Source organism: Ursus americanus, chromosome 5 (genome assembly GCF_024610735.1).
Source record: "Ursus americanus isolate L20-20 chromosome 5, mUrsAme1.1.p, whole genome shotgun sequence".
NCBI classification, from domain to species: domain Eukaryota; kingdom Metazoa; phylum Chordata; class Mammalia; order Carnivora; family Ursidae; genus Ursus; species Ursus americanus.
This window is the reverse complement of record NC_142131.1, coordinates 66,263,033-66,290,084: the sequence shown is the minus strand read 5'-3', so window position 1 is coordinate 66,290,084 and position 27,052 is coordinate 66,263,033. Positions and strand designations below refer to the sequence as shown.

General features: G+C 44.9%; 1 long non-coding RNA gene across 2 annotated transcripts in view; it reads right to left on the bottom strand.

Moving 5' to 3' along the window:
• LOC123790412 (uncharacterized) overlaps positions 1–26,443 on the bottom strand; it is a 599,635-nt gene extending 573,192 nt beyond the window's left edge. For both annotated transcript variants that reach the window (XR_015724594.1, XR_006779078.2), the window contains exon 1: positions 24,029–26,443. This is a non-coding gene — a long non-coding RNA (uncharacterized LOC123790412). The remainder of the gene's footprint in view (positions 1–24,028) is intronic.
• Between the last annotated feature and the right edge of the window lie 609 nt (positions 26,444–27,052).

The following is a 27,052-nucleotide window of genomic DNA, read 5'->3' as shown; positions in this document are numbered from 1 at the left end:
ATCCTCGAGCCTGGTCTCTGATTTGGTGTCAAAGCAATCCCAAAATTTACCAATATTTCAGTGTACTTAAGGGCCTCCCTTATCACTTTCGTTGTAGACGAAATGATTGATTTCCCATCTTTTTAAGCATCCCTTACACCATTTAGATGGAAGCCTGAACAATATTTCAGGTTCTCTAGGTGGTTCTGTTCTGGCCTGGAAAGGCCTGGAAAGAGGGGTCACTTGGATTTTCTGCCTGAAACCAGCAGGGACGCATCACGGAGACCCGGAGCCCATGGATGGGGAGGTAGGGTCTGGCTGCGTGGGGGTAAATATCACCCAGCGGTCTCATTCGTTGCTGCCAGTGACGACCCCTGATCTCGGCCTGGTGCTCTGCACTTTTGAAGTTCGTTCTGGTACACTCGTCCACCAGCCTCTCAACAATCTAATAAAAACCAAACGTTATTAGCCCCATTTTTCAGCCCCAGAAACCGAAGGCTCAGCCCACGGAAGCGCGGGTCTCAAGGCCATAGGGCGAGGAAGGAAAAACAAAGCCGGCACTCCGTATCTGGCCCCCTCTCCACTACCCCTCAAATGCCGCTTGCACCTCTCGCTCCAAAACGAAGAGCTTCCCATTCAACCTCTCCGCCGTCCCTGCCATTTGCCTAGACATTCTCCCCTCCGAAACTGCTAAGGCTCAGACCACAGCAAGCCACCGTGCGATCACCCGATGCTTGCTGGAGTCCTGACAACGTTGACAAAGTCCTTGGCAGGCCCTTCTATTTCTGTGATCAATGGCACTGTAGCCGGGAACAAGGGCGGCTGGTGCCGGTCTCTGCCGTGCACATGTGCTCACAGGGTACTCAGGCGTTGACATTCCAAGCACAGAGGATGAAATCATTCTGCACCGTGTCCGTTTTCGTGCTGTTAATGCATACAGTTGCTTTGCAAGCCACACAGTCGATCTTCCATTTGCTGGGGACATTCCACAAAGTGCTTCTAATTCAGCGTTAGCTTATCAGCCAGCCAATCGCCCACTCTAGGGAACGTGTCAGCCATCAAAGGGAGTGGAGGAGGAGAACAGCATGGTAATGGCTTTCATTTCATCAGACTTACTTTCTTAAGGGCATTTAATCAATGAGGACAAGGAGTAGGCAGATTTTTAAATAAATGTGTCACTTTAGGTTAATCCACAGAACGGCTGAACGTATTTGTTTATGCGACTCCCAGATATGTCTCTCCGTGGCTCAGCAGAATTGATAATCTGGAAATCAAAACACGTTACAAGTAGCGTTAAACTACCCCCTCAAGGAACAGCTTTCTCGGACCTGCTGCCACGGGCATGGCCAGAAGTTTCGGGGACGAGGGTGGTGAATGTCAGCGCTGCACGGCTTTCTTGACTCAGTTGCCACTGCCATTTACAACAAAGCTTCCAATTCTTTTCATTTTCCCTTCTTTCATTAACCAGGTGAATAATGTGCTAAGCAAAACAAAACAAAACAAAACTGCGTTTGGGATGACAAAGGAGCGGGCAAAAGGATGGTGAGATGGGAAGCAAAGAAGACTGCGGGAATTTTAATTTATTCTTGCGGCTATTATTAAATGCAGAAGTGACTACAAATTAAAAGGAGACCGGAACGCTACTGATGAGGCGTGCATTGCTACGCACTGATTATACCCAGATACCCGCTTCTGTTTATTCTCTCTGCGTTTTGCATCCTTAATGTGGCCCAGACAAACAGAGGAGCTGTAATTGCATCAACTCGGGTCCCGTGTCAAATAGAAATTCCTTTTGCCATCCATTATCAGCTATCTGAACTGTCAAAATAGGATTGTCACATCTGCTGGAAGTGTATTGGCCAGCTTGTGATGTGAATGCGGTTTCGGTATTTTACATTGATTTTCTTAATGCCGCCTGTAAGCGTGCCCGTGTGCAGCCTCGTGCATCTTTCCAGCGATTTCAACAAAGCTTGAACCGCGTTGACACTTGTCCCCAGGTAGCAGTGTCCATTCAGAGAAGGATCTCTGCTGAAGCTTTTGTTGGAAACACTTAAATCATCTCTTTCTTTCTTCTTTCTTTCTTTTTTTTTTTTTTTAAACAGAGTGTTTACCAGATAAGATTGAGACTGTAGGACCCTTTTGACACTGTAGCTAACAAAAGTTATTAATATGCTCTGGGCTTCAGAGCAAGGATCTACTGAATGGTTGCAGGAATCATTTGAATCCCAGGCACAGGCTTAACTACAGCTTTTTACAGCTAGAAAAGGATATCCAGATCAGTGTGTGTGTGTGTGTGTGTGTGTGTGTGTGTGTGTGTGTGTGTGTGTGTGACATTGCAGGGGACAGTGGAGGCTGATAAAAGCTCACTGTATTATGTCTTTTCCCCCATTTCTTTACAGACAGCCAAGGAGAAGCTGGCTTCCTTGAACTTGGGAAGTCATTAAGCTGCCAGCGCTTGTGAATGAACATCAGAAGATGCTGCTCTTCATTTCATTGTGTATTACGGAAAAATAGTGACATTTAAATAATGACGCATCATCTCTCTGCAGGCCCAGCGAGGGCTGCCTCTGCTACCACAGGGAGCCAGGACCTCGGAGTTTCTAAGACGCTCGGGGAGAGGACCCCAGCCCGAAGTGCACCTATAAACATACATAATGGCCAATTTACAACAGAGTCGAGTCAGAATGGATTTGCATGTGCCAGCTTGTAGTACAATTCAGCTCTCCATTCTGAGACAAATTAAATTCATTCTCGTGCATCCTGGTGGCGATGTACAATTAGCCTGCGGAAACGGGAATGTATTTTCCTATCGTACAGGAGACGTTGGAAATTTCCAGGATAAGCTCCTGCGCCCCCCCCCCCCCTTGAACGTAATCTTCAAGTGTATCTCTCCAAAGTCACATACAGCAAACCATTTGGTAAACTGTGTGGTAACCTTTTTAAATATAGCTCCCTGTTAGCTTTAACATCATTATATCCCATTGTGATGAGAATGGACTTTCTGTACCCAGTGATAATTCTGCATGCAATTATCCAGGCTTTTCTCAGACTCTAGAGAAATCTAAGCTAATTGCTTTGGGACTTTTCCTACATTTCCATAAATTCTTTGTTAATTTTTCATGAGAAACTGTTATTGCAGTCAGCCCTTAAAGTTCCCATTGTATTCAATAATGTAAAGAAGTCATTATAAAAACAGGGCGATTTGCCCGTGTCCCCGCCTGAGCTAGGATTCTTTTGATCCCTGTGTATTCTCAGGTGAGGTAGCGTTCTTTTTTTTTCTTTCTTTCTTTCTTTCTTTCTTTCTTTCTTTCTTTCTTTCTTTCTTTCTTTCTTTTTCTTTTTTTTTTCTTTTTTTGATACAAGCTTTTCTTCATCTGAGTTTACTCAAAGCCAATCTAAAAGAGTTCTATGAGGTACACGACCTTGTCATTATAGGACATGAATTGAGTTTGCTTTATCTGACAGTTGGCTCTGGAATTGCTTTTATACCTACTCATCAACCCCAGAGACAAAGAACTCTGTTTTAAGTGACAGAGGAGCGACGGAATGAGCCAAGTTTCCCAGGGAATGCTCTGAAATTACCTTAGATGTTACATTTGATTTATTGATTGCTTCAAACCCAGAGTCACAATTTCTGCAGCTTCCAATAAGCACTGCTTAAGGGACACCTCAAACACATCGCAGAGATTTTCAGGGATTTTTCAGCCTGATTGTCTCCTCTGAGCTCCCTTGGGTACAAGAGCACACCGTCTGCCACCACTAATGCGACGTGGGGATGCCAACCAGGCGCTCAGAACACCAGCGAAATGAGAACACGAGAAGCCAAGACACAGAGAACAGGAAAGAAAAGTTCCACTTTGGGTGATTTATCCAAAATGAACCCTCCAAACACCTAAAATGAAGCTCTTTTCACTTCAAAATACATGCAAGGTTTGTGTCTTAGAGTTCTGCACTCAATTTTTATGGTCAATTGCCGTGGATGTATTCAAAAATTCATTAACCAGTACTCAAGATCGGAGCAGCTTACAATATGCATGATGTATCTCAATAAAAAGGGGACTTGGAAAGGACCCCTCTTCGAAAGAAAGAAAGAAACAAATAAATAAATAAATTTCCCTAACCTTGTCATTTCCATGGGCCGTGAAAGCCGGGGTCTTTATGGGAAGGCAGTGAGCATCAGGGAAGTGAGTGTGCCAATCTCAGGCCCCCTTGAACTCTAGGTTGGAGGTTTTGCATGGCTGACTTCTAAGAAAAGCTGCTGAGCCCCTACAGTTCATAAAGTCTTCTGGAACGTTATGAAAACGAACTTGGCTATCTTTGAGGAAAACCAGAGAGAGGCTAGACTACGCCTTTTCTTCCGGCACGCCTGTGGTGAGCAGAGCCCCGGCCCTCCCACATGCAACCTCAGAGCTGACCTTCCATACGGCGCACTGACCTAACTCCCCTTGCCATGGGCTCTTGGGTACCCACAGGTAGTGTGGGGAGCCCCCGTGGGAAAACTGTCCATTTGCAAACACGCTCATTTATCAGCAAGTGACCAACCGGACCTTCTCCAAGCACCAAAACCCATTGGGAGTCACTCCAATCATCTCTCTAGGGAAACAGAATCAACACACTTGTAAAAGTAAATGTAATTAGGAGGCACCTGGGTGGCTCAGTGGGTTAAGCACCTGCCTTTGGCTCAGATCATGATCTTGGGGTCCTGGAATAGAGTCCGCGTTGGGCTCCCCCTGGCTCCGTGGAGAGTCTGCTTCCCCCTCTGCCTCTGCCTCCTCCCCCCTGCACATGCTCTCTCTCTCTCTCACTCAAAAAAATACATAAAATCTTTTTTTAAAAAATAAACTTCACAATATTAAACAAAACTAAACTTGTTGCCTTCCAAAGTCCTAAAAGGAAAGTTCTCAAAGCCAGATTGACGTCTCTCAGGAGCCTGACTGGGGGCTACTATTTACCTTAGAGGCAGTTCAGGAAATACATATTGAGTGGAATCTAAAGGAGCAGTGGCATTTGGAATATTCTAAGTGTGTTCTCAGGGTAGCTGAACACTTAACTGGGTACCGCGGAACCCTAAACACTGTACTTCCTGTGGAGACTGTCAAGTCACTGCTGCTACTGAAAGTGTTCTAGCTTCTCTCGATTGCCCAGTCACAGACAGTGCTTTAACCATGCTTCCTTCCAAATTGTAACCTGTGACTCAGTCCTCTCGTGGCCCTCAGTCATACTGGCATTTCAACTCATTCTAAGAGCTTTGTTAACTTTTTCTTTCAGGAATGGCTGTCATGGCTGCATAAATGGACATCCGCCATAGAACGCAACCATGAGAGCATTGGGTCATCTAAGGATGTGACCTCAAAGAGCAAAGCCAGGCTCAGAGGAAGTCACTATTCTTAGGGATTTATATTTGAAAACCCAAAATTAGATGAGTTTGGAAGTGCCCTAAATCAAAAATAAGGAAAGGTAGTTACTCAACACAAAGATTTTTTTTTTTTCCCCTAACAACAAAATTCATGTGGAGCTTGGGGCGCCTGGGTGGCACAGCAGTTAAGCGTCTGCCTTCGGCTCAGGGCGTGATCCCGGCATTCTGGGATCGAGCCCCAAGTCAGGCTCTTCCCCTGTGAGCCTGCTTCTTCCTCTCCCACTCCCCCTGCTTGTGTTCCCTCTCTCGCTGGCTGTCTGTATCTCTGTCGAATAAATAAATAAAATCTTTAAAAAAAAATTAAAAAAAAAAATTCATGTGGAGCAGTAGCTTGTCCGTCAGCATTCCCTCACATAATCCCCCGAACAAGGGAATTTAAGAAGCATAATCCCACTCAATTCCCTTCGAGGAGGAAGAAGAGATGCAGATCTTAGTGAAGACCCTGACCAGCGAGGCCATGACCCTCAAGGTCAAGCCCAAGGACACCATCGAGAAGGTCAAAGCCAAAACCCAAGACAAGGAGGGAATCCCACCTGATTGGCAGCACCTGATTTTTGCAGGCAACCACAGAAGGATGCTGAAACTCTCCCAGCTAACAACATCCCGGAATCCACCCTATCCTTGGGGCTTTGCCTGAGGGTGGGCTTCATGGCCCCTTCCCACCACCAGCTCAGCCAGAAACACAACTGCAACAAAATCATCAAGTGTAAGGATCCCCACGCTGTCAGCTGCCACTAGTAGTCACGCAAACAGCCTAAACCCCAAGAAGTTCAAATAAGGCCACTCTAGTGCCTTGGCTTCCCCTGCAAGACAGCCTCCTCCTGCAGCCCGTGGCCCTGGGGCCTCAAAGAAGGAAGAGGAGGAAGAGAAGATACAGCAGTATCTCTATTTTATAGGTAAAGCATCGGAAAAGGGAGGTCAGCGGTCAAATATACAATCTGCAATATACAAATTGGGAGGTCAAAGAAATTGCCCAAGAAAACGCGGGAAGTCACAGAATCAAGATTCCAACGCCTCTCTGTAAAGCCCTTTTATTTCTACCAGGCCGTGTTCAAGATTAGCTCTTCCGTGCCCTTGTGACCTGCAGCCCCGTCCCACGCTGGGAGACCTGCCCACGTGCTTCTCTGGACTGCCACGGTGTTCTCAAGCTTCTTCCATGGTCCCGGTAATATTTTACCACAGTGTTTTGTACATGTCTGATGGACGGTAAGGTACTTGAAGACAGGTGCCTTGCCCTGCTTGTGAGTGTATTTCTGGCACCTACTGACGAACCAGGTACAGGAGCACATTTATCACAAGATAATACAAATGCCCAAGACGCATATATAAAGATACGTGAGGGCTTCATCGAGAAATGCAAATCAAAGCACCAATGAAATGTTATTCACTTAGCTCCCAGATCAATCACTACGAGAATATTTTCTAACACTGTGTTTTCCAGGTTGGGGGTGGGGGGGGTTGCAAACAAGGACTCTCAGATTTCGTTGGCTGGTGTAAAACTTAACACCATTTTGAACAGCTTTTGGGAAAGAGCCACCGAAATCTGAAGTGTACCTTCATCTTTCAGACATTCGTCCTGCAGATATACCCACAAAAGGGAACAAATAGAATGTGTGCCTTAGTTTTATTTGTAATGGAGGAAAAAAAAGAAAATGTGTTTAATGTCCTTAAAAGGAAACTTTCAATGGTGTGATACATTCATGTATCAGAATATCACACAACTGAAGGAGCTGCAACTGTTAAAAAAAAAAAAAAAAAGATGATCTTTGTATATTGCAGCGGAAAGAAACCCCTAAAAAGTGATACAAGAAACAGGGAGTGGCGTTTGCCTCTGGGGAGTGGGGAGACCAGGGGACTGCAAAACTTTTCATGTTAAATTCACCAATATGAGAACAGTGTCACCACCACCGTGTTTTTTTAATAATAATTATGCAGAACTACATGGAATTCAATGAATGACATTATTTTTTTAAGTCGGTGAAGTGTCTGCCTCCCTCGAGCTCTGTCTGCTCTCCAGCTAAGTTAAGGGGAGCAAATCATTCTCAACTAAGGTGACCAGCTCACTGTGCTTTGGACACTGGGAGTCCCACACCCTCGGCTCCTCAGGTCCCAGGCAAACCAGCCAAGCCGGCAAGCCGGCCAGTCACCCTCTAAGGGTGTGAACTTGTGTGATAGTAACCTCCTCTCCCTGCCAGATCTGGCTTGACCTGGGCTAATTCAGGCTCTTTACCAGGCGCTTCTCCCCAAGTCACACCAGGCCCAGCTAGACACCATCCAGTCAAGCAGCCTCTCCCAGCCCAGCAGGCAGGCTTTTCAGAAGACTAGTACAGGCTGGGCCTCATTTGCATGCAGTGGGGATGGTGCTGCTGGGCTGATCTCGGTGCTCTGGGAACCGCCGGGCGAGGTTCATGGTGGCCGGTGAATGCACTCCTTTCTGGGCTTCGCTCTGCTCTCTCTGTCCCCTGAATGGTGAGCATTAAGCAAACAGTGCCCTTGAACCTTTAAGGAGAAACGACCCCTGCCGAAACAAGGCAGAATTAGACTCTCTCGCCTTGGGGAGAATGATAAAGACGGTGGACATGGGCCTGTGCCTCCAAATCCAATGTCTACAGGGAGACTGAACGGGAATTCACTTCTCCTTACAAGTGGCCACCAAATTCAGGGGATAACAGGCTCTGCGTAGACGGGGGTTCCTTTTCCAGCCCCGCCTAAGCCTTGCTGTCCTGCATTCTGGCTTGTCTGGTCTGTAACCAGAAACTGCCTCCCCCCACATCTGGCCGCAAGGAGGGCCTTACCGGCACACTGCTGGCCCACACATCGTCCATGCCCAACATCAGTCAGCATTCACGACAGACAATTGGTTCTTCGACAATCCACGGAAACTTCTAGCATTCCTGTGCCTCCAGTGGGGCGCGGGAAGGTGGGGGGGGGAGGAGGGAGAAGAGGGCAACTTTTAGGCTGTTAAAATACCCATCATGCAGTCCTTCGCTGTGATGGGCACCTCCGGGGAAAGCAAAGCAGCCAAAGCCAGGGTCTGAACAGCTCCCACTTGCTCAGGATTCTGGAGACCCTCTAAAAACTCTTCGGCTCCCGCCGCCAAGCCCCCAGCTGGCTGGAAATGAAGTGCCCCGTGCACCCACGTTGTTCTTCATGATTCCTGTCCCTCTCTCGCTCAAGCAGGAATTTTTCCATGCCACGGTGCAAAAATCGCACTTTACTTAAAGCTACTGCGTTGCTTGAAGCAGACAGCCTGTCGTGACTTAGCGGCCGCAGTATACTAGGGACGCAGTCCTGTTGTTTCTATGAAAGGGGCTGTCAGGATGTGTAATTCACACATCATTAGCTGCTTCATTAAGACAGCAGCCCTGTGGGTCTGAGAGTCGCAGCAGTTAGAAGACCACGCAAGTCAACGCTCTCCTTGCCTAAGCCAGCGAGGCGGCCCCCGGTCCAGGGGGAGTGTCTCCAGAAGGGCTGTTTTCTAGGAAACAGCTTTTGCTAACTCTGGAGCACAAATGTGTAAAACACATTCACTTAAAACTGATTTCAGTTAAAAGCATTACTTTGCAATGAGCTGCGCGCCATCCCACACCATCCGTCCACAGCCAGCCGTCTCAGGCCGCAGCATGGAGATACTTAAGCATTTTCATATGCCAGAGCCTTTCCACGGGAAGAAAGAGCGAGGCCATGCAACACATAGAAGGGAAAATGTCCAACAATCTGTACACAGCCCCTAACACTGGGATCCCTCTAACGTGGGGTGTTCTGGTTTCAGTGGAGCCAAATCCTCCATGTTTTCCCAGCAGCATTCAGCAGATCTTGAAATGCAATATGGGGGCTCTGGTTTCCCAGTGAAATCCTACAGTTGGTCTGTTTCCTCAACATAAATGGGCCATATGGAACCAGCCCCAGACCAGGCCCAGATCAAACAGAGCAGGGGCTCCAGGCCTCTCTGGACCAGCCAACACAGCCCGTGTAGAGACCATTGTTCTTCAAACTCAGCCCTGTCGGTTTCCTCAGATCCTTTCCAGTTGGTTCTATAAATTGGGATTCCTCTGAAGTTTTTGTTTGAAGAAAGCATTCTGGGACTCAAGTAAGTGGGAAACCCTATGACCGGACTTTCTGAAATTTTTTTGAGCGCATTAAAACTTTCCTTACTGCTGTTTTCCTTGGAGCTCTGCTAGCTATCGGTTACGTAAACTGTGCTGTAATACAGCTAACACGTAAGGGATGAAAACAGAATGGATTTATATTTGTTGGGTACCATCTGCATTTTCACTCAAGACTTCAATCTCCTAATCAAAAGGAGTTAAGCACTACTTACTCTATTTTTGCCAGAGGAAAGGGGCATGGAAGTGGCCTGCCCAGTGCTTATAATCAGTCAACCTTAGCAACTGGCTCGACACTAATCCTTCAGCTGTGGTGTCCAGACCAGGTACGTCAGCATTACCCAGGGCATCTGCTAGAAACACAAATTCTCAGGCCCCACCTCTACCCACTGAATCAGAAATTCTGAGACTGGGGCCCAGTAATCTGTGTTTTAACCAGCACTCGAGGTGATCTGATACATGCAAAAGTTCGAGAACCACTGACCTAGACTAGCATTCTAACGGGAGTGTCTAGAAGCAGAGCCTGAGACAGGGATTTGGATGAAAGTTGTATTAAAGACATGCTCTCAGGAGGAACTTGTAAAAAGGGAATGGAGTGAGATGAGGAAGGGGGAGAAGCCAGGAAAGCCTGTGGGCTCAGGGGAAAGTCCACCCATGAACCACAGAGCAGAGTTGACACCTCTCCGGGCAAGGGGCTGACCTCTGTTTGACCATTTGCTTAGTCACTGACTGCAGGGAAGAGGGTGGCCTCCCATTAGCTGAGAATAGTCCTCTAGAGAAGGGAAGCAGCTTGTCACTAGAAGCCAACAGTCACAGTAGCTAGAGAATGGGGAGTCTGGGTAAGACACCAGGAGCCGTCGACTACTACCGCCAACATATACAATCAGCCTCAGAAATCGCCAAGCTCTACTGCTTTCACTGTGGATCAGCTGGAGAACAACTTGGCCTCCTTACTCTCAGCAGCCAAGACAAGAGTGGGCCTGCAAACAGGAAGCAGGGAAGATCTTACACTTGGTCCAGCCCTGAACAGCCACCAGCAAGCGCATGCACCCCAGTCAGCATGACTAATACTAACACCGAAATCGAGTTGGTCAGGACACGGAGGCAGGAACCTCTAGGTTACATCAGAGGATCACTGCTTCCCTATAGAGTGGTTTTGAGGACCCCAAGTAAGGGTCCTCTAATATCCCTTGGGGTATGTATTCCTTCCCCTTGTTGTTCTGGTCTTGGCGAAGCTGCAGATCGCGATGCCTGATGTCCGCGAGACAAGGCGTGCGCATGGGGCCCAGTCCGGGATGACTGGTTGCTTTCCTTAAAATCACAATCTTGATCAGAGTCATTGACTATGGTCAGAGCATATTCACAGCAGTGACTGAATCTTGAGGCAAGCCTTTATCAGTTTCTGCTACCAAGGCCCCCAGAGGGTCTCTGTGAGCACAATTATTCAGAATTCCTTTAGATCCTTCCAGCTCCGCACTGTGCCAATAAATTCGCTTTTGCTCAAGTCAGAGTTGGCTTCTGTTTCTTGCAACCAAAGAACCCTGACATGGGTTCCTCAAATACCTTGAGTTTGAAGGTTCATTTTAAAAATATATATGGTTTCTATTCAGTTATTCAATCTTTTTACGTGACTTTTGGCCGCATTCAATTTTTCACGTCACCTCAAAACTTAGTGGTGTAAAATAGCCATTTTAATATACTCATAGGTGTATGGGTCAGGACATAGCAGGGATGGTTTGTCTACACTCCAAAATGTCTGGGAGTTCAGCTCAGAAGACCCAAATGCCTGAGGGAGGGGTGCAAGGGTCACTCAAGAGTTGGAGGAATCATCCAGAAGCATCTTCTCTGATGTGTCAGGGTCCTGAACATAGATGACTCAAAGGCTTAATTCAGTAGGGATGTCGACTTGATTACCTACATATGGCCTTTCCATGTACCCTGGCTTCCTCACAACATGGCGGCCTCAGCGTAGTGGAATCTGTTACAGAATAAGTCAGGACACCAAGGCAAGTATCTCGGCCATCAAAATGCAAGCTACCTTTTATGACTGGGTCTCAGAAATTACACAAACTTCAAATTTGAAGCATTCTACTAATTATAAATGAACTTTGTATCTAGTCCACATTCAAGGGGATAAGATTTGGATTCTACCTCTTGATGGGACAGAGTCTAAGAATTTGATGACATGTCTTAAATCAGCTATAAATACATAAAGTACATAGACCACTATCAGAATATTCCTCAGCAAACAAAAGGTTTGCCTCATGTCCTTTCCCACAGCCCCCTTAAGGAGCAATCATTATTCTGACTTCTGTGGCCATCACTTCTGCCTATCCTTAACCTCACTGAGTTTGAATCTTACAGTATACTCTTGACTCTGACTTTTTTTTTTTTTGGCTCAGCATCATGTCTGTGAAATTCATCCATGTTGAATATATCATTTATTCATTTTCAGTCCTGTGTAGTGTTCCCCTATGTGACTACACCACAATTCATGTATACATTATTTTGTTGATGGACATGTCAACTGTGCCCAGTTGGGGGGCAGTTATGAAAGAGCCATTAGCCTTGCATGTTTGAAGACCTATTTTTACTAACAAAAAATGTCAATGAACCTCCTCCATGTTCCAGTAGTTATCGATCTTCAAAATACATAATGCTCAAAGGCAACTTTTAAAGGCATTTCTACAATACTGTTTAAAAAGTATATACATGCATTTCAAGTAAGAACTACGTCTGCAACATTCTTCCTACTACGAATAACATATTGGGTACATGGATTCATGGGCCACTTTGCAACAACCCGTGCTCCCTGCCCCTCCCCCAGGGATATGCAGCTCTCAGATCAGGAATAAGTGCCATCATAGAGGATTAAACTCTAAAATTTGGATGCCCCTCTTCATTGGCTCTAGGGCCTCGAGCTCTCACTATCACACCGGAAAGCAGAGTTTGTACTCATCACCATTTGGTTTAGCTTTGTCACTCCCTGATGAAGTACAAGTTTCTACCCCCGTGGGTCCTGTAAGCCCAAGCTCTTCCCTGCCCAACAGAATCGTACTTGGCAAAAATGGCTACTTGCATAACTAGGATAATGAGACTGACTTTCATTTTGAATGACATTTGAATGCAACACATTTGAGCTGAAGTAAACCAAATTAGGAATAAAAATCCAAATCCACAGGAATCCATGTTGGAATTATTTTTTTAGAATGACCTTGCAGCTTTCAGAAAGGCTCTTGGAGTCACCTGACCACATCTTCCTCTGTTGTGCGGTCTTTTGCTGAGGTCAAATCCCACCAAACTGGTGGGGTCAAAGTTGAGTGTTCTGGGCTGTTGACTCGATCTCTCTGACATTTTTCCCCACCCTTCCACTTCTTACTGCCTTTCAGGCTTTCATCCTTGAATTGGGTTGTTTTGGAGACACCTTTCACCCAGAGACCAAAAAAAAGCTGTAGGAATGACCCCTGGTCACATCTCAGGTTTTGCTCCACTGCCGTGATAGTGGTCTGCCAAGGAGATCGCAGGAAAACTGCGTACGATATCTCACGGGACGGCACGAAGAATGCTAAAGAAGATGGACGATGTTGTCTTGTATACTTTGATATTAACCTAAGAGCGCCAGGAAGAACTTAATTGATTGATGATATGCCAAAGATCCATTTGAATTGTGCTAAGCTCATTTATTTTCGTTTTGCTGACAATTTAAACACCGTATTTGTTAATATCAAGTCAGTCTCTGGGTAAATGTACTGTCAGCAGTGATATTGTACAGTGTTTTGAGGTGTGATGTGACAACTTCTTTCAATAATTTTTTAAGTAAATAAATCTAAATTTAAAAAATTTAGAGCCCTTCCCCTCGGCTCCTATCGGCGTGTGTCAATGACTGAGCCAGCGATCTCTTTCTCTTTAATCACCGGGTGGCCACGCAATGATATCATGGGCTCTGTGGGAACCATTACTCTGAATATTTTTAAGTCTAGTGACTTCTTGGGGGCGGGGGACAGGGCTTTAATCAAGGGAAAAAATCTCTTGCTGACAATAAAATGCAGATAACTACCTCACTTTGACTCTTTTATATATAGGTCACAAATTATGGTACAGTCTAGCTATAATTCATCAAAATATGCATGCTACAAATTTTCAACTGGTACACAGCTATCATTAACCTTCATTTACAAACAATGCCTTGTATTCCCTTCTGCCCGAATCACCTCAAGTCATTCTATTTTCTTTTCATGCGTTAGCCCTTCATCTTCCAGGATATAGTTGTGTGATGTAAGCTCTGACAAGATGAAATTATGGAAAATCTTCTTATTTTTCTCTTAAAGAGCCTCCTGGATAATTGTTGTATTTGCCCATCAGAAAATGAACCATGAGGGCATTCTAATGTCTGCCACTCTAAGGGACTCATACAAAAAGATCGGGCTATTCCCCAACTTCCTAACTGCCCCCCAACCACCACCACCACCACCACCACACACACACACACACGATCTCCCCACCACCCTCAGGCTCATCCCTGGAAGAAAGACACCTCAGCTCTTGCAACGTTAGTTAGGAAACTCTTCACCTAGAAGGAATATCCAGGGAGCACGTTAACTCTGTTCACTAAAAGAATACTGATTCACCCATTTTTATGTGGTAAACCAAAGCTTGGACACTTTTTCCTAGTGGGGAAGGTGCAACTTGATATCCCTGAGTATCGGCTAGCAGCTCTGGGCTTAATTGCCACTGCTTTCACGCTCCCACAGAGTATCTAGTTCTGTTGATTAGGAAGTGCTTTCAAGATGCTCGGCAACAGCACAAAGACACTTGATTAGAAAAATCAAGGCCACTATTCCCAAACTATAAATAATAGTAAAACGGACCATCTCTGCCTTGTTAACAATGAGGTAGAGATTACCTGAGACAAGTTTGCACATTTCGATGATTCATAGAGCTTGCGACTTCAAAGGTTCATCCTTTCAGTGGGGCTATTTTTATACTTATTGTAATATAACTTTACAAGGCTTAGAAGGGGACTGTAAGAAACCAGTATTAAGCAGAGAATAGGAATACCTCTATCTTTTTCCTATGCGTCAGCTCTACTCTGAAACCGGAGAGCTCCTTGGCATCTTGGAGTTTCGATCCTAATATGTATTTTTATGTCGCATGAACTGGTTGCCCCAATGTTATATTCAAAACGAGTCCTCCTTGAGAAGGTCTTGATTGAGTGGAGGCTGGTTCTGATGCTTGTGACGCCAGATGGCATTTAGACCTTTTCTGCTACTTGACCTCCTTTCTTTATCTCCTTTTCTAGTTATTTTCAAATTCATCTCAGAAATTCAGCAGATACAGCCATAGGTAATATGAGTCATGGGCAGTATTTTCAGGTGATTGGATACAAAACAATTTCAAGGACCTAAAGATATGCTCATAGAATACCGTTGATCAGTAATATCATGATGAAATCAAGATGTAAAACTATTTCCTGGATAAGTCTGTTCATTTGCAAACCAGTCCCATTTTCTATCCCACTGGTACTGTCCCATGAAAACCCAGAGAATCAGCTCAGAGCTCTCTCTGCTGAGGGATTATCACTGACTGGCCCAAGGTTAGAGTCTGACTTAAGGGCATCGATTATATTTTCTCTGTCACTAATTTTTTTTTCTATTTCTATTTTTATTGTTTAAAAATTGTGATGTTTAGGGGCACCTGGATGGCTCTGTTGGTTCAGCATCCGACTCTTTGATTTTGGCTCAGGTCATGATCTTGGGGTGGTGAGATCGAGCCCCATGTAAGGCTCCAAGCTCAGTGGGGAGTCTGCTTGAGATTCTCTCTCTCTCTCTCTCTCTCTCTCTTCCCCCCCGACCCTCCCCCTGACCCTGTGCTCACTCTCTCTCAAATAAATAAGTCGTTCAAAACAATTCTTATGTTCACGTGTATATAGAATAAAATCTTTTTTTTTTAAATGTACAAGTCTATGAATGTTGACAAATGCATACAGCCTTATCACTGCAACCACAATCGGGACACAGAACATTTTCCTCATGCTACAAAAACTTGGTAGTACTACCCTTTTTATCCAAACGGTGTCCTCACCCCAAACTCCTGGCAACCACAGTCCTGCTTTTCATTCCTACAGCTTCACCTTTCTGAGCACGCTATAATAACTGGAATCATACACTACGTCACCTTTGAATAGGGCTTATTTTACTTAGCTTAATGCATTCAAGATTCATTCACCTTGTTGTATATATCAGTAGTTCACTCCTTTTTATTCCTAAGTAGTATTCCATTATGTGGACAGACCACCGTTTGTTTACACATTCCCAGCTGAAGGACATTTGGGTTGCTTCCAGTTTTGGGAAATTATGAATAAAGCTGCCATAAATACTTCAGTGGAGTTTGTTGTATTTTTTTTTTCACTTGGGGTTACGTAGAATTTTTACATCATACGGGAAGCGTAAATTTAACTTTATAAGAAACTGACCAACTGTTTTCCAGAGTAGGTGTGTCTTCAAAACTTTGGTCCATACTTTAATTAGGTTGGTTGTTTTCTTACTACTGAGTTTTAGGAAGTGGTTGTATAGTCCAGATACAAGTCTTTGTGGGTCTGTTTTTGCAGATACTTTCTCCAGTGTATGGCTGATCCTCTCAATCTCTTAAGAGTATCTTCTGCAGAGCAAACATTTTTCATATTGATGGAAGTCCCAATTTATCAACTCATTTTCTTTTATGGATTGTGCTTTTGGTGTCATAGCCAAGAAATCTTTGCCTAAGCCAAGAGCACAAAGATTTTCTCCCTGTCGGCTCTACATTGTTTGCCAAAGGCATCCTGCCCCCACTGTGGTCCCCTCAGGTAACAATCTCCGCCGTCAGCCCGAGCTACTTCGGGGTCCTGCTTTGCCATGGGGAACCAAGGACAGCTCCAGAGAGATCAACCTCAGGACCCCTCTTGGCCTGAGCACGCTGTGCCACAATTATTTTGCTGTGGCTTCCCCTCTGATGGGTCTGAGGCAGCCAGCCTGGCAACCTTCCCCCACACCCCCAAACGAGCATCAGGAGGAGGAGACTGGCCATAGCTCTGCCGTTGTTAACTTCACTTCTGTAACTCACCCCAGGGCAGACGTTTGATCCCTTCTCCGTCTTGCTTCTCCTTCCTTCTCCTTCCCCCTAAACCATGTAGGGCTGGAAGAGAGCCATGCTCTTGTTGTGTGGCCCTTCGTTGAGCAACTCCCTATGACCTATGACTGTCACTTGCAGTAAAATCCTATTTTTTGAATGTCAAAAGTTCAGTATGTTCTCACTTTTTCCTGTCTGCTTTTATGGCAGATGGATAGGTGGACGCCTCTGTACAAGGCCAAGGTTAAGCACTTACAGAAACAAAAGAAACCACATAAAACTGTCTTAAACAATTATCACCCCCACATCCTCCTTGGCCCCTGCCCTTGCCCCATACATATGTGCACAAACACAGTCTGCACAGACCCGCCCTTCTTACTACCAACTAAAAGCCTATCACAGCACAGACTTCCATCCCAAACCACAAATCCACTCCTACCAAAGCCTTGAAATTTTATGTCTTTGTTGAAAGTATCTTGAAAAGGAGACAAAGTGAGAATTACATTCCATGACACAAAAGAAAACTTCCTCAATCTCTTCATGGGCGCGTCTCTCAAGATTTGGCATCATGGCTACTCTTTCCTACCTCCCTTGTTCCTTAAATTGTAGCCAATGTTATGTTGCTTCAGGGCTTTCCTCTCACTTTTACCCCCATTGCACTCTTTGCAATGTCAGACCTCCCCTCCCCCGCCCCCACAGCGGGTTTAAAACTGTTTAAAGCATAACTCAGAATGCTCTCTCTCATGCAAATCCACACCACCATCCTCGGCTCCTCCCCATCCTCTTCTCCCACTAACCCCATTAACACATTCAGCGCCAGGAGCCCAACACAGGAGTCTTCTTTAGACAGTTGAGGAAGGACAGAAAGCTCACGTGTTACCATGTGAAAATATGTGCCCAGCTACACACATATACACACATGAGCAAATACACATACGGAAAATGCCTACAGAAAATACACGGAGGTATCGACTGTAGTCTTCTCCGGATGGTAGGATTAGAGCTGATTACTTTCTTCTTCATACTTAATGGAATTTTCATAAAAATTCAATGTTGTGTATTTATTTTCACAATAAGAAAAAAAGCACCAAAGCTATTATCTCTAAAACTTGGTCGAAGTCTTATTTCCTTCCAGAAACCTCATCTATTCACCTCCCCCACCAGAACCCCATAATTAATTTATTAAACACTCAACTACTATTGAATGAGTACTATTTATATAGCGGTCTCTGGGCTAGGTGTGTGGATACAATGCCCAAAAAGTTCAATACATAGCATATTTAAAATGTTTAGGAATCTTTATAACCCAGGTAATAACTACTGCTGACTCTTGAATAACACGGGTTTGAAATCCACAGCTCTTCCCACACGTTTTTTGTTTTTTTTTAACAGTGTAGTACTGTCAATGTATTCTCTTCCTTTTAATTTCCTCAATATTCTTTTCTCGAGCCCAATTTATTTTAAGAATACAGGATACAATACACATGAGACACAGACCATGTGTTAATGCAGTGTTTACGTTACTGGTAAGACTTCGGGTCCACGGGAAGCAGTGGCAGGGTGGGGAAGACGCCTCTAACTCCCTCATTGTTCAAGGGTCAACTGTATCCAGAAGGGACCCAACCAAAGTGCTGGAACATGTCTAGGGGTCCCTACTCTGCCTTTAGTTGCTGGTTCTGTGAGGAAAGGCCGAGGCATCTGGGGAAGAATGGACATTCTGAGGTCATTCAACAACTGGGACAGTAGTGTAAGAACTGGAACATTTGTCCCAGTGTGTGCTCACTGCTTTTCAGCCCTGCTCCCATGGCCTGTTCTTACAGTGAGGTAGTAACTACTATACAGGGTGGCCATGGTGACAAAACGACAATGATGGAGACGTAAGAACGCTCAACATTTAGATACCACTTCTCCTTATTCCCAGAGGTCCCTGAGTAGATGTACCACAGTCCTTATCCTAGCACGAAGTCATCATCCATTAACTTGCCTATCTCTTCCCACCAAATCCCAAGATTCCTAAGAGTGCCGAATATGCATTTTTCATTTATAAATAAATTTACTAATAATGTACATTTAATAAGTAAATATTTAATATTTATATATTAAATTAAAATTATTTATTTATAAAGAAGTTATTATATTTAATAAATACAAATAATTTCTTATGTTTAATATAAATATTTTTCTGAAATTTATTTTTATTTATTAAAAATAATAAATAAGTTACTTACTTAGGTACCTAGCTGGCACAACTAGGCACTCAAACATTTGTTGAATAAATGAGTGAACTTTTAAGATTACGATTCCCCAACCGTGAAAAGGCAAACAGTTCTGCCCAATGGGGTCCTCTGAGGAATAACCCCAAAGAGTTCTGGAAAAAACATTTGTTGGGGAACCTGGGTATCTCAGTCGGTTTAAGCATCCAACTCTTGATTTTGGCTCAGGTCATGATTTCAGGGTCCTGAGATCAAGCCCCACATTGGGTCCATGCTCAGCATGGAGTCTGCTTATCCCTCTTCCTTTGTTCCTTCCGCCACTCTCTCTCTCTCAAATAAATAAATAAATAAAAATTTTTAAAAAAAGAAACATTTACTAAGATACAGTATTCTGTTTGGTACTTCCTTGGGAATGAGAAATGGTGCTAAGATATGGTCTATCGGAAGATCACAAGTACAGGGGCGCCTGGGTAGTGCAGTCGTTAAGCGTCTGCCTTCAGCTCAGGGCGTGATCCCGGCATTCCAGGATCGAGTCCCACATCAGGCTCCTCCACTGGGAGCCTGCTTCTTCCTCTCCCACTCCTCCTGCTGTGTTCCCTCTCTTGCTGGCTGTCTCTCTGACACATAAATAAATAAAATCTTTAAAAAAAAAAAAAAAAGAAGAAGATCACAAGTACAGCAGAGAGAGAATTGGGAAAGAAGTCAGGGGAGCAGGGAAGGGGGATACAAAGTAAAAGAACTGCTGATTATCATGGACGGAACCACCATTCCACTTCAAAGCCAGAGCCAAGATCCACGGGCGACCCTGTCGGAACACACGCAGGCATGCACACGTGTCCCCAAGACAGAGAAGCTGAGTTTGAACTTCTCAGTACAATACTGAAGGCTCGGGCTACTCAACTGGATGGGGTAAAAGCAGATCTGACACAAACAGGAAGCCCGGCTGCCCACGTGACCTTTCGACGTCACTCAGGGCAGGGTGGGGGACAACTGAATGGAGGAGCTAACACAGCCCCACACTCCCGGGGTTGGTGCAAGAGCTCCCTATCTCTTCATGTGCTTTCTGTCCTCAATGTCCTGTGCAGCTCTGACATGTCTGTTTATGTGTCCTGCTTCCTGGAACCTTCCTCCTGGGAGGGGAGCGCCCTCATTAAAATGGATGAAAACTGCTGGATTCCATGATGGGAAGCCCTTCCCACGAAGGTCCTGGCATTTCTCAGTGTGTATTTAAGAAGTGTTCTTGAGAAAGTCTGCCTATTCTGGTTTCCAATTCAGATGGCTATGTTCCATCTGTTAGAAGGCTAATGCTGCCATCAGGCTTGGATCACAACCTCCCTGAAATGAGTTGAAACCAGTCGATGGACCACTCTTGTGAGCCACTTGGCACCCCTTCACTCACATGGATTTTCATTCAGAGCACTTTGAAGTTTCAAAAGAAAATCAACATTTTTTGTTTCTTATGGGCGGGGAGGAAGGGAGTAAAAGCAAAAAGACCAGTCACGTCTCTAAATCTAGTATCACTTTACCGTCCAAGATCACCAAGTCCAATTAAGTGGGCACTCCCGAGTTGTTTTAATCAATATCTAATTCCCTAAAGGATTTGCAGTGGGGAAAAAAACATAGCTACGCATAAAAATAGATGGTAAGACACGGGAGCAAAGCGCCTTCTTGAAATTCTCTAACAGCTTCGCTAATGCTTCCCTCCTTCTCTTCCTCTCTTTTTGGACCCTGCTTCTGTCCTCTCTTCTCCTTCATCCTGACTCTATGCATGCATCCTTAAGACTCTGGAATCTTGGATTTATCATCGGTATGGGCTCTGTACCACCTTTTTCCAAAATCTCAGTGGGTCTCCCACACCACACAGCATGCGGAGTGGGAGTCTGATCAATGCTGCCATTTTCTTCCTGATTCCTTTCCTCCCCGTACACTGAGGAAGTGAGAAGTTCCTTTCTTCAGTATTCACCCTTATATAGAGGGGGGACTTCCATTTCTGGCTTTCCATAAAAAGGCCAAAACTAACTTCAGCTGCCATCAGCTAAAATGGCACAGAACACTTCAAACCCACATTTGAACAACAATACAAAAATCTCCCCTCTTCTTGAAAGAGACCCCTTTGCCCCAGTTCTCAAAAGGTGAAGAACTTATTTCACTTCCCATTCTCCTTGGGGCCTCCCCAAGCCCCAAGATTACATTTGGCACCCCAAATGTGGACTAGTCACAAGAATTTCTATCTCTGCTTCGCTCTCTATGACCATCATACATTTTTGAGGGCTACCTGTTTCCCAGACTCAACTGCCAAGTACACCGTCCTCACACCCTCAGACACGCTGACAGCAGCACAAGGCCAGAAATGTCTCCCTCCCACCAGAAACATCAAATCCCAAGCCAGCTTTTACAGCTGTCTTTTCTCATAAATCCCATGCCATTTTTGACGTCCCTATATCTACCCAGGGCTCTGTGGGTGCAATGCTTAACCCCACAGTAAAGCTTGGGCTTACCGCCATCTCTCTGGGAGCACCCTCCTTCCATTGGCCTATCCATCAGAACATTTCTGGTCTTCAAGCAACAAATTCCCATGAAACCTTTCCAAGGCAACCACATCTCAGACCATTTTCTTTTCTCGGAATCCCTTGATGCTCACCGCCCACGTCACACATCACCCTTGTTCATATTATGTCAATGCAGTCCTAGTCTCAAGTCTCAAATTATTAGATACGCAAGCACGCACATATTATATAGGTCTTCTAGCTCCAATCAGAGTCCCTATTGTGCCTACATAAATGATACACTCTGCGTTGACTCCCTGAGTCCACCACCAGCTCCTACAGGGTCCAGATGATCATTAAAAACAGTGCTTCTCAATACCCGAGACTCATCCTGTTGAAGCTGTAGGAGATGAAATGGTTCAGAAACCCTAGCGTTAGATGACACTAACTCACATAGTGAGAAAGTTATTCTGTGTTCAATCGTCTCTCAATCCTTCCAAATCAATCAAAGAGAAATTTTTAGTTTGGTTCCAGAAAGCCCTTCCCACTTTTCTAAAACCAACATCTCCCTTTTGAGAAAAAAAGAATAGGCCTGACACTCAGATCCTTTGTAGCCCTGAGAGTCTAAAAAACCATAGTGTTGTCTTCATTTTTTGTGTTGAGCCTCCTACTTAAGACATGTGCTATCCTGTTTCCTTTTATAATATGTTTATTTTCAAATTAAAAAAAAATCAATCAACTCCCCTTTCTTTTTTTTAATTTAGCTAATTTTGGAAAGGTGAATCCACAGATGACTCAAGTATGGGAAATACTGTTCTAAGAGATACCCTGGCTAAATTTTTTGTATCTCTAAACCCCGGTGATCACCTTTGGCCCACAGCATCATCAGCAGCGGCTCAAAGCTGGGCAGGTTAGTACCAGCTCTGGAGAGGATGGGGGAGCAGGAAGGAGATGGTCTGGGCAGTGAACCTGAAAAAAAGACCCGACCATCATCAATACACAAGTCCCTCGTCATCCCCTCCAATGCCAAGGCAAGCTTCCCACGTGCTAGCCTCACTGCCTGCCTCCCTCTGACTTGTCTCCAAACATTACCCCAATTTCCCCCAAGACACTCAGTAGAAGAAGAGGCAGACCGTGAGACTCATTCCAGACCCAACAGCATCCAATGTCCTGAACCTCCTATTTCCTAAACATGACTCAACTTATCCAGGCTCTTGATTTCCATTTACCTTTGAGCTACCTAGAAGATAGGTATGACAGCCACAATTTGGCACGCTTCAACGTTAGCTGAAATTCAGGTACGTTCCTGGGCTGAGGAATTCCTGAGGAATTCACACCAGGGAAACCCCATGACACATTAACAAGAATGTACCTAAGAAATAATTGCACTGAAATTCCTTTGTTATCTATTAATATCAATTGCCAGGCGCTCTATCAGCGTGGGGATAAACAAGTGAGCCTGACCTTTCACTTCTTACGCACTAAAAGAGATAAGATACGACAACAGATTCCCACTTGGGCAGAGGCAAGCTCCTGGTTTTGTGGTCAACAAAATCGTGCAGTGGGTAAGTCGTGTTATCGTTCAACCAGGATCCAGGAGAGATTAATGGCTGAGGTTAGAATTCCAAGAGACTGATTCCAAACAGAACTTCTAGGAGGAAAACATAACAGAAGCAGAGCGAAAGACTGTTCCAAATGTGAGGAAAATGGCATTCCACAAGGGAGCAAGGTGAAATGCAGAAGTTAATGAGGAGGATTATGGCAAGAAGGCCAGAAAGGAAGCCATCCACGCTAAGTGGCTTCAGGTCAAGATTATAGGAGCTAAGACAAAACACCATAAATCACTTAAACAAATGCAAAATAAGGTGATTATATAATGGATTTCTGATGATCTCATAAATACGTAGATATTTATCAAAATTAGTGCAGACTTAATTCTTCAAACTGACCTCTTAGACTTTGCATTAGTGGAAGACTCCAGGTGGTCCCTGAGATAATAAGGCCAGGAGACCCCATGGCTCTAATCCTGTCCGGTGTGGTCTCCCAAAGACCTGGGTAACCCCAATGACACTGGTAAACAGCCAGGAGAGAAGTGGATTAACCAGCTACTGTGACAATTTCTATATTTTCAATAAAAACTGGACACTCATGTCTTTGGGGAAAAAAAAAAACAGTCACATGTCACACGTGAATATGTTGCAGATAAATCAAAATCTAACTTACTTAAGGCAATGGAAACTTTTCTTCGTTACCAATAAAGCTGCATTACCACAACTTCTAAATTCGGATTGACTGCACTCAGATATCACACATATTAGGGGGAAAAGTACATATAAATACTAATGAGTACAACAAAGAGGTAGATTGCAGTTGCTCACATGACTTACTGAGTATCTCCCCAAATCTTAAGATGTGCACTCTATTTTGAATGTCCTCCTTCAGAAGAGGTCAGAATCACACACGTCAGAGTTCTAAGCTCCCAAGATCGGATTTAGCAGCTATCATTTAGCAGCCCGTTAGAATGAGCCTGTTCTCTACTTCCATAAAGTTTGTAATTAAGAACTTCATATTCATACTCATGGCAATAACCACGCCACCAGGCGACAGACCTCCACACGTACCTATGATTACAACCCATCGAGGCTGAGCCTGTCAGACGTGTTTATAACACAACGCTGATGCGTTCAGAGTTCGCAATTGCTCAATTTCAAAGCTGAAATTTACCTTGAAGATGCCGTTGCCTGGGAAAGCCAAGATCCAATAAAGTCTGGGTTCACACGTCCTAGCTAAGTAGCCTACATGTTAACCTGTACGTAACTTTGAGCAAAGTCCTTAGCCTTCCAGAGCTTCCGTAGAAACAGCACAGCGAGCTGGGGCCCGCCCGCGGGGCTCTCGCGAGGACGGGAAGCTCTCGCGAGGACGGGAAGCTCTCGGGCGCCTGGCACGGAGCGCGGGCTTCACCCACGTGGGCCGCCCCAGCCGCCTGATCAAAAACAGGTGCGCTTAAGCCCCGGCGGGGAAAAAGCGCGCCTTGACCAACTTGGAACAGTTGGTAAGTGGGAGAGTCAGGGCTTCCATCAGCTTTCCTGCATTTTCATCCGGGGCTATTTCCACTTAACCACGGCGGCCCCTGAGGTGTCATCTGGTTTTTCGAGATCCCATTTGTACGAGACGAACGGACGTGCTAATCCGGAGCTTCGGCTCACCCTCCTCTCGACTTCGCAGGGAAGCCGCAGGACCCGCATGTGATAGGAAATGAAATGGCATTTGAACGGGGTCTTTAGAGAAATTCCTTCTGTGTTCCATGACTTTAATTATGACACAGCTAAAGAGACTGAGAAATTTCCAGCCTGGCAACATCTGCCTTCCGAGACTCACAGGGGGGCGGCGGCCTCGGATCACACCCGTGGTCAGGTGTCAGGCAGGGCACGGCCAGCGGCGTACAAGCCACTTTTGTTTAGGATACCCCAGAAAGCCAGCCCTGTGGCAAATGTGGACATCTGTGCTAGACTGTGGCTGTCCTGTTTTTTTCAGTCTAATCTGTCAAGATAACCATTTCCCCATTCTCTTAAACAAACACAGACTTCCTTGTTTAAACACTGTAACAGTTCTAACAGAACACACAGCTTTTAATCATTCTGTGCTAAGTACACTGGCAAGAGTCTGAGAAAGGAATCAAAACATCTTCAGTGTAAACTGGCTGATTTTGCTGCTTTGCAAATCCCAGGAAACAGGAGAGAGAAACCTGAAGTTGCAGATAAAAGGAGAGGAGCCACGGAGGAGAAGCGAGAGTGAGTTTTTAAATGATAATTGAATTAGAAATGCAATCCTGAATCCACTTCAGCTTCTAAAGAAAAAAAGAAATAGAAATCAGGGTCAGGCCTTAGTTTTTCTTCTGCAAAAAGCTTCAAGTTCAGCAAATATAAGTTCATGGCTCCAACTGTTCTGTATACATTTATAAAGGCAACAGCATATGCTTGGGCAGGATGTTGTTCTGGGGGCTGGGGGGGGGTATTTGAAAGGGGGGCAAGGTTGCCTCACCAGGGATTCAACTCTCTTTTGCAAGCCTGTTAGCCGAAAGCTCAGTCACAGCACAGTGCACATTCTTTTCATTGATGAAGTGTTCTAGGTCATTTCCTAATATTTGAGAACAGAAACGTCAAGGGTCGGGGGAGAGCTTCATGGTGGAATGAGCAAGAATATTGACAGTCACTTCAGCCTCACTACTCAGCATTTCACTTGCAAAATATCCCAACTCACTCTGAAATGAGAAGAGAAAACTCACACAGAACGCTGATTCGCTTCCCAGAAAAAAAATGGCGGCCAAATAAGGCAACCTTCCATTGCCCAAGGTTATGCGTGGTTCAAGGACAAGCATGGAGGTCTGGGGTCCACGTTCCGGTTCAGCAACTTAATCTCAGGACCTTAAACAAATTAATAGACCCTTCGGAGCCTTAGTTTTTTTTGTTTTCTGGGTTTTTTTTTTTTTTAACCTGTGAAATGGGGATAAATATTGCTTACAGAGTACTTCAGAAGATGAAAGGAGCTAGGTTTGCAATGGTCAGTGCTTAATAAAGTTAGCAATTGTCAAGTCAAGTGTCCACTAATACCTACCACAACTGGATAATGTTCTGACTGACGTAAAATTCAAGTTAATACAGCTCCCGTGGAGCATCTGGATTTCCAACTTTACAAAATTAGAAAATAATCTAACACTGAAATATTAAGCCTGTTTAAGAAACAGAATGCTCTGAGTATCGATCCCATGTACAATTCCTTATGGAGAAAGTGGCCGGAAGTTGTAGCAGTTGTCACAGCCATCCCACACAGTGGGCGGGGTGGGCCACATTCCGTGGCAGAAGTGGGACCCTGGTCTTGAAGCCCTGACACGTGTTGGCCTTGCAGACTGTGGCCCGACCCGTAGATGGCTGGAGAACACTAGAAGGTTGGGATTGGCTGACCCAGCACATCTTCTCCTTGAATGACAAAGCCAGTCTTGATAAGAATGGTGGTAGCAAAGGCCAACAGAAGCTGACTGATTGATGGTTATTTGACCGTGATAGAAAAATCCTGGGGGCGCCTGGGTGGCACAGTCGTTAAGCGTCTGCCTTCGGCTCAGGGTGTGATCCCGGTGTTCGGGGATGGAGCCCCACATCAGGCTTCTGCGCTAGAAGCCTGCTTCTTCCTCTCCCACTCCCCTTGCCTGTGTTGCCTCTCTCGCTGTCTCTCTCTGTCAAATATATAAATAAAATCTTAAAACAAAAAAAAGAAAAGAAAAATCCTGAACTTGGGGAGCAGTAGAGACCTGTGCCAAGGACACAAAGAGACTAAGCCATCAGAGATGAAAATTCTGGATCTCCACCAGCCCTGATTGTATGTAAAGGAGATTTTTTAAATAATTCCATATTTCCTCATGAATCCTTACAATACCCTAACTGAAATAACCTGAATATATATTGACTACTTTTCACCCTGAAAGTCTTTTTCTTTTTTTTTTAAGATTTTATTTATTTATTTGACAGAGAGAGAGACAGCCAGCGAGAGAGGGAACACAAGCAGGGGGAGTGGGAGAGGAAGAAGCAGGCTCCCAGTGGAGGAGCCTGATGTGGGGCTCGATCCCAGAACACTGGGATCACACCCTGAGCCGAGGGCAGACGCTTAACGACTGAGCCACCCAGGTGCCCCCCTGAAAGAGTCTTAACCGCATCATTATATCTTTGATGATTCAGGAGGCACCTAAAGGTCTCA